Source organism: Coenobita brevimanus, chromosome 66 (assembly GCF_032717465.1).
Source record: "Coenobita brevimanus isolate Jiangsu-jjx chromosome 66, ASM3271746v2, whole genome shotgun sequence".
Classification (NCBI taxonomy): Eukaryota; Metazoa; Arthropoda; class Malacostraca; order Decapoda; family Coenobitidae; genus Coenobita; species Coenobita brevimanus.
Genome location: NC_137019.1, coordinates 41,229,251 through 41,236,736, shown reverse-complemented (window position 1 = coordinate 41,236,736; position 7,486 = coordinate 41,229,251). Strand labels below are relative to the sequence as shown.

General features: G+C 42.1%; 1 long non-coding RNA gene across 1 annotated transcript; it reads right to left on the bottom strand.

Annotated features, from left to right (window-relative positions):
- Window positions 1-1,371: 1,371 nt before the first annotated feature.
- LOC145405245 (uncharacterized) lies at window positions 1,372-7,236 on the bottom strand. The gene is made up of 3 exons (XR_013898324.1): window positions 7,141-7,236; window positions 3,675-3,770; window positions 1,372-1,426 (listed from the first exon to the last, which is right to left on the bottom strand). It is a non-coding gene; the product is annotated as an uncharacterized LOC145405245 (long non-coding RNA).
- Between the last annotated feature and the right edge of the window lie 250 nt (window positions 7,237-7,486).

The following is a 7,486-nucleotide window of genomic DNA, read 5'->3' as shown; positions in this document are numbered from 1 at the left end:
CTCTCTCTCACACACACACACACACACACACAACCATCTCGCCATAAATGTACCTTGCCTCTCTCTCCTGCATAAGGTGTTGGGGGTAAACTTTTAACACACTGTAAAAGTCTACATAAACAGTGTGGGGTAGTTATATACTGTATCTGTAACATGCAATACTAACAATGCCACTGCAATATAAGCACTGGCCCTCATATAATTTTTTTTCTATCAGTATGATGTATGTATCAAATCTTTAAGTTTTGATGTCTTTCTATCTGCTGGTATTATTATTTAACTGCCAGCTTTAGTGACAATTTTACATTATACATAATACATTATACAGTGTTCCATTATAGTGATACAGAACAGTGTTATAACTGATTGACAATACCATCACACAGGGCTGTACTCCAAACAGTACTTAGCACAAGGAAAGATTGAAAGAAATTTGGACCAACTTAAGGTAACAAGGATATTGAGAGGCAACTGAAACAAGATTTAGCAGTGTACATACAAGAGTTTATTTTTACAAAATAGCATTTGTTTACATATATGGTACATGGCTATACTCTCATCACCTTAACTTGGCCCAATTTCACAATTTTGTAGCTTAAATTCTTGTTGTTCAATGCCAGAAACATCACTTCCTCATGACTAGCACAATATTCTAGGTAATCTCTTGTTACATGTACTGTACAGTGAAAATGGAAAAGATGTTAATTTTAGGCCAAGTTAGAGTAAAAAATGTATAGTAATATTAGTCATGCATTCTGACAGAGTATTATTCTGACATTCTGGAAGCCTTTGTGGATCTGTTTTACATTAACTTATTCAGGCCATCACAAGAAGCTACTGGCAAACTGACTGGCTTTTGCAGTGTTGTCTCTGAAAGCAAACCTTTTATGCCCCATACTGAATGGCTTCGGTAAAAATTCAGTGTGAAGTGGTTAAAAGCCACATAAATTTTTTTGCCAGCACACATCAGTGACTTAGTATGAATTAACTACTAGTAATAGCTTTAGAAAATTGTCCTCCTGATGCAAAGGGTAATAGAAACTGACATAATGGGGCATTTAGAAAAAGATCCACTGATCCAACTCTACTCATGTCTGTGTCTGAGAAACATACTGAGCATTAAGCACAAGTCTGTCTTCATATATGTATTACAGCTCTAACCTGGGATTAAAAAGGGGGGGAGGGGCAATGATAGTCCCCCCACACACACAGCCTGCAATGTAAAAATGTTCTGTACATAATCACTTTAGTCCAGTTCAATTAATACCGTATACAACCATTTATATGTACAAAACACACCTACAGTATTTGCATGACCACCTTCTACCTATTGTCAATAAATAAAACTTTAGCTATGATGATGTGATGGATGTTGGAAGCAGTGAGTTGGGGAGCTTGGACAACAGGGAGAGTGGATTGCTGCAGCCTGGTAGGAAGAGAGAAATTGTGTTACTAGAGTAATGAACAGAATATCTACTTAGGAAGAGATATTAGCAAGTCAACTGATGGCAATATGGGCCCTAGTGTTTTAGTACAGCAGGAAAAACATCATATTATAAAGATCAGCATGATGGTAATATTTCTTATTGTGCTGATCATAAATAAATGATCATCAGCATAAGAAATATTGCCATGATCTTCATCATCTTTATCAATATGATGTTTTTCCTGCTGCTGTAGTCCCAGGCTCCTCTGAAGGTGAACCAGTGAACTACAAGCTCTTATCTTGCAGTCAATCCTCCTCCTTTCAGGGGATAACAAGACTGGGTACATGGTTATATCAGTGCCACTGCATGAAGGCATCCCTCTATACTGGCTACATGGTTATATCAGTGCCACTGCATGAAGGCATCCCTCTATACTGGCTACATGGTTATATCAGTGCCACTGCATGAAGGCATCCCTCTATACTGGCTACATGGTTATATCAGTGCCACTGCATGAAGGCATCCCTCTATACTGGCTACATGGTTATATCAGTGCCACTGCATGAAGGCATCCCTCTACAACATCTGGATACAACAAAATAACAAAATCCTGCAAAGATGCTTTCTGGTTCTGATCCCACCTGATCTTTTAGTGGTGTTAGGGTAGTGAGGATGAAAAAACAATAATAGTAATGGGTAGTGAGGATGAAAAAACAATAATAGTAATGGGTAGTGAGGATGAAAAAACAATAATAGTAATGGGTAGTGAGGATGAAAAAACAATAATAGTAATGGGTAGTGAGGATGAAAAAACAATAATAGTAATGGGTAGTGAGGATGAAAAAACAATAATAGTAATGGGTAGTGAGGATGAAAAAACAATAATAGTAATGGGTAGTGAGGATGAAAAAACAATAATAGTAATGGGTAGTGAGGATGACAAAACAATAATAGTAATGGGTAGTGAGGATGACAAAACAATAATAGTAATGGGTAGTGAGGATGAAAAAACAATAATAGTAATGGGTAGTGAGGATGAAAAAACAATAATAGTAATGGGTAGTGAGGATGAAAATACAATAATATTAATGGGTAGTGAGGATGAAAAAACTAACTGAAAAAACAATAATAGTAATGGGTAGTGAGGATGAAAAAACAATAATAGTAATGGGTAGTGAGGATGAAAAAACAATAATAGTAATGGGTAGTGAGGATGAAAAAACAATAATAGTAATGGGTAGTGAGGATGAAAAAACAATAATAGTAATGGGTAGTGAGGATGAAAAAACAATAATAGTAATGGGTAGTGAGGATGAAAAAAACAATAATAGTAATCATCTCAACCTTAACTAAAAAAAATTATTGGGGGAGTGGTAGGATTGGGGGAGGGGGAGGGGGGTTGACTAAGGCCCATATTCTCCTCATTTGAAGAAACTCCCTAATATCTTTCTTAAGTGATTATTCTGCTATTACGCCTTACTATCCTCTTGTGTCATTTAAATTATTACAACACCTCCATACTCAGCATACGTGACACACCATACAAACTGATAGTAACCAGCTCTATCCAAAAATAATTAGCTCAGGAAAAGATGCCAGGCAGTGTCCATAGCTGACGAGAATATGGCCCTAAGAGTTACAATAATACAACATCTAATGCCATTTTGTTCTCTACACAGGCAGCTGGAGGTACTCAGTGCCAACGAGGCAACGGTTACCAGCCTCACTTGCCCACCCCTCAGATGTAACCCTTACAGTGTCCATCCAGCTGGACCACCTTAACCCACTAAACCACCAGCCACCATAGCAAATGACATGGTGTATAGCACACCATTTCAACTGTCACTCAGAGGGACTTCATGAGAGACAGAGAGAATACATCAAGGAGACAGGGGAGGATGGGGACATCAAGGAGAGGGGGAGATGGGGACTACATCAAAAAGGGGGAAGGAGGGGACTACATCAAGCAGAGCAGACAGGAGGGGGGAGGCACTACACTGGGTGGGGGAAGGGGTTACGATAGAGAAAAGGGGGGAAGGGGGAGAGGATGACCACCCTCACCTTCCACTATTATATTATAATTATTATTTTATGATAAATACAGTATTGTACAACCACCATTACCACCAATGTTACAACTTTCACAAACAAAACAAATGATACAGAAGGAATAATTTTTAATCAACTGGACATAAAATGTATTTTACTTAAAATACAAATACCTGTAATCTTCAATATATTAATTACCTTGGGCATCAAGCAGGGTGAATATGAAGGCACACTTAGGTGTCAACTGGCAGTCTGTCTCACCCTTAACGTGGCTGATCACTTGTCTTTGCACCTCTGTTGTGAATGGCATCAAATGATTAACTCTGGTTGGCAGGATAACTTTCAGAACAAAACTGGTTAAAAATGAAATAATAAAACTGTTAAAAATCAATCCTGCAACCATTACACAACCCTTCAGTGCCCCACCAGCAGCACAAGTGCCTGGGTCTACACAGCTTAGTCCAGGCTGGATTATGAGGCAAGTGACCAGTTGCTCTTTCTTGAATAAGGAAAGTGTTGGCAGTGAGGGAGGAGGAGGAGGAGGCTGGAACTGAGAGAGAAGATGACGTGAATGAAGAGGACGTGGAGGAAGAGGCTGGCACTATGAGAAAAGGAAGGAGGGGGGGGGGGTGCTGGCATTGAGAGAGGAGAATAATTGAGGAAGAAGGGGATGGCAATGTGATAGAAAGAAAGGAGGAGGAGGACTGAACTGGCACACACACAACTGAGGAAGAGGCTGGTACAGAGATGGAGAGGAGAGGAAAGGAGGAGGAGGAATAAGGAGCTGGCAGAGAGAGAAAGAGAGATGGGCATTATGAAATAAGGAGGAGGAGGAGTAGGAGGCTACAAGTGAGAGGGGGGGAGGGAGCAGGAGGTGTAAGGGGAGGGCACTGATAAAGGAGGGAGTGAAGAGTAAGGGATGTGCACTGAGGAAGGGGCAAAGTGTAAGGGAAGTACACTGGGAAAGGAGTGAGGCATAAGGGAAGTGCACTGAGAAAGGAGGGGGAGGACAAGAAGGCTGCAAATGAGAGAGAGAGGGGGGTAGAGAATAAGACTCTCTGACAGATAGAGGGTGGTGGAGGGGGGAGGGGGAAGAAAGGGACTGGCACTGAAAGAGAAAGAAAGGAGAAGGAAATTACTAACACTGAGGGAAGAGAGAGAGAGGAGGAGGAGGAGGCTGGCACAGGGAGGAAGAGTACTGACAACTGTTACTGCTAAGTTGCCAGTAATGAAGTTTCAATCTTAAGATCAGTTGATACAAATTGTTCATTATGTGGGTCTATCTATTTATCTATCTATCTATAGCCCGACGCCCTAATCCCGCAAAGGGTGGCCGCAGACAAAACGCCTCCAAGTCACTCTGTCACCCACCATTTGACTCCCCTCCCCCCAACTCACCCCCCCCCTCCCTCATATACCTCTGAACTCCATCCCTCCACCTCATCCTCGGTCTACCCCTCCCTCTCCCTCCCTCCACCTCACCTACATACACCCTCTTAGTCAGTCTTTCATTCTCCATCCTCTCCACATGTCCAAACCACCTCAGTGTATTTCTCCTAATCTTTTCAACCACATCCACATCTACCCCACAACGTTCCTTCACTTCTTCATTCGTCAACCTGTCCCTCCACGTCACTCCACATGCTCCTCTCAAGTAACTCATTTCCACTGCTCTCACTCTTGACTTGTTCCCTTCTTGCAAGGTCCACGCCTCGCTTCCATACGTCAGGGTAGGGATCACAATACCATCATGCAGTGACTTCTTAACTTCCATACTCACCTCCCTATTTCTCATCACTGCTTTCAGTGTACCAACAACCTTCCTTCCCTGCTGTACCCTTTCACGTACTTCATCCCCCAAAGTTCCATCCTTACTCATCACACTACCCAAGTACTTGAATGCACTCACATTCTCCATATCCTCACCATCCAACCTCACTGCACACTCTGTGACTTCATTCCTCTCAAACACCATAACTTTACTTTTGTTTACATTAACTTTCAGCTTCCTCCTCCTACACACTGTCCCAAATTCATTCACCAAACCTTGCAACTCCCATTCATCTTCACTCAACAATACTGTATCATCAGCAAACAGCAACACCGGAAGCTTCCAAATCTCACCCTCATTCATTAGGGCCACCCCCACATCCACTGCCCTACCTTGAACCTCCTTTACAACCCCATCCATATATATATTAAACAGCCATGGAGACATTACACACCCAATAAAATATACCTGACTCTTTCAATATGATGTCTTTAACATATTCATTTTCTTTATCCACAGACAGTTTACATTAACAGTAATTTACTTTGAAGAGAGTACTGTACTGGCAGCATCTTGGCTAAAAGAAGGTTGTCTCAGTTCAATAAAACTGTTGGAAGAAATATTTAAATAAAAAATACACCATTACCATACTGAAAGGTTTAGGTTCAAACCACAAAACATTATCCACAGACAGTTTAAATTTACTGTATTTTTTAATAGAGTATACTTGCATCTTGGCTGTAGGTGGTTCATCACAATTCAATAAAATTGTTAGAAGAATGAATTTTAAAAATGTAGAACACTGTACATTATCATACTGAAAGGTTTAATGGGTCCCAAGCACAAAAGGTTACACTTCAGTAGATTCTTTAAATACACACTCACTATTGTCATTATTTACTTCAGCATTATAAGAACTTCCAGTGATGAAGTGTCTGACAGCCACATTTAACACTTCCAGTTATGTCTCTTGAAATCTTGGCTGCAGGTAAAAAAAAAAAAAAAAAAATCTAATCCAGTGCTGCCCCGTGAGAACCGTAGGAGCCCGGGGCTAGGCAGTTGGTCCTGACATTTAAGATGAGAGTGACCTGCCTCACTCATCCCTGAGCGGCATTACATGAGCAATAAACCCCAACCATCCCTTGGATATAAACCTTCACCGGCTCAATCTGACTGGAGCGCCTTAATTGCCCACTAAACCACCAGGCACCATAATTTGGTTAAATGGTTACCACCCAGTGTAGTAAATGATTTCCTGGTGTACAGGAAACCATTTGCCTTGTCACTCAGTGTAGAGTCACCCACAGGCAGAAGGAAGAAGAAAGAAAGAAGGAAAGAAAGACAGAAGAGGAAGGATGCACAAGAAGGAAGAGAGGAATGGGCAGGCACCCGAGAAAGCACTACATTGAGTGAGTGGATGGTAAGCATCCCCATAAACCACTAATAATAAAAACTATGCCAAAAATGACATGCCAGAACATTTTGTCAGTAATAGGAAACCATTTACTACGCTGGGTGGTAACCATATAACCAAATTTTGGCGCCTGGTGGTTTAGTGGGTAATTACGGCACTCCAATCGGATTGAGCCGGTGCAGGTTTATATCCAAGGGATGGTTGGGGTTTATTGCTCAAATAATGCTACTCAGGGATGAGTAAGGCTGGTTGCTCTCATCTTAATGTCAGGACCAATTTGCCTAGCCCCGGGCTCCTACACTCCTCATGGGGCAACATAGGATTGGATGATGGATGGATGGATGGATATAAATCCACCTGACAAACTATGCATCATCCAGATATCAGTGGAGTTTCATTACCTTGTGATAAATACACAGCTGGACACATACAAAGGTAACTACATACGGTGACAGCAAACCCAGGCAGATATGACTAACCTTGCATCATCCAGGTATTGGTGAGTGACTGGAGGCATTTACCAAGAGACACTGCTTCTCTGGGTGACACTAGAGGCCTTGTGTGTTGCTGCTGCCCCTCCACAGCAGATGATGGGCAGGCCTTGTGTGTTGCTGCTGCCCCTCCACAGTGGATGATGGGCAGGCCTTGTGTGTTGCTGCTGCCCCTCCACAGTGGATGATGGGCAGGCCTTGTGTGTTGCTGCTGCCCCTCCACAGTGGATGATGGGCAGGCCTGGTGTGTTGCTGCTGCCCCTCCACAGTGGATGATGGGCAGGCCTGGTGTGTTGCTGCTGCCCCTCCACAGTGGATGATGGGCAGGCCTGGT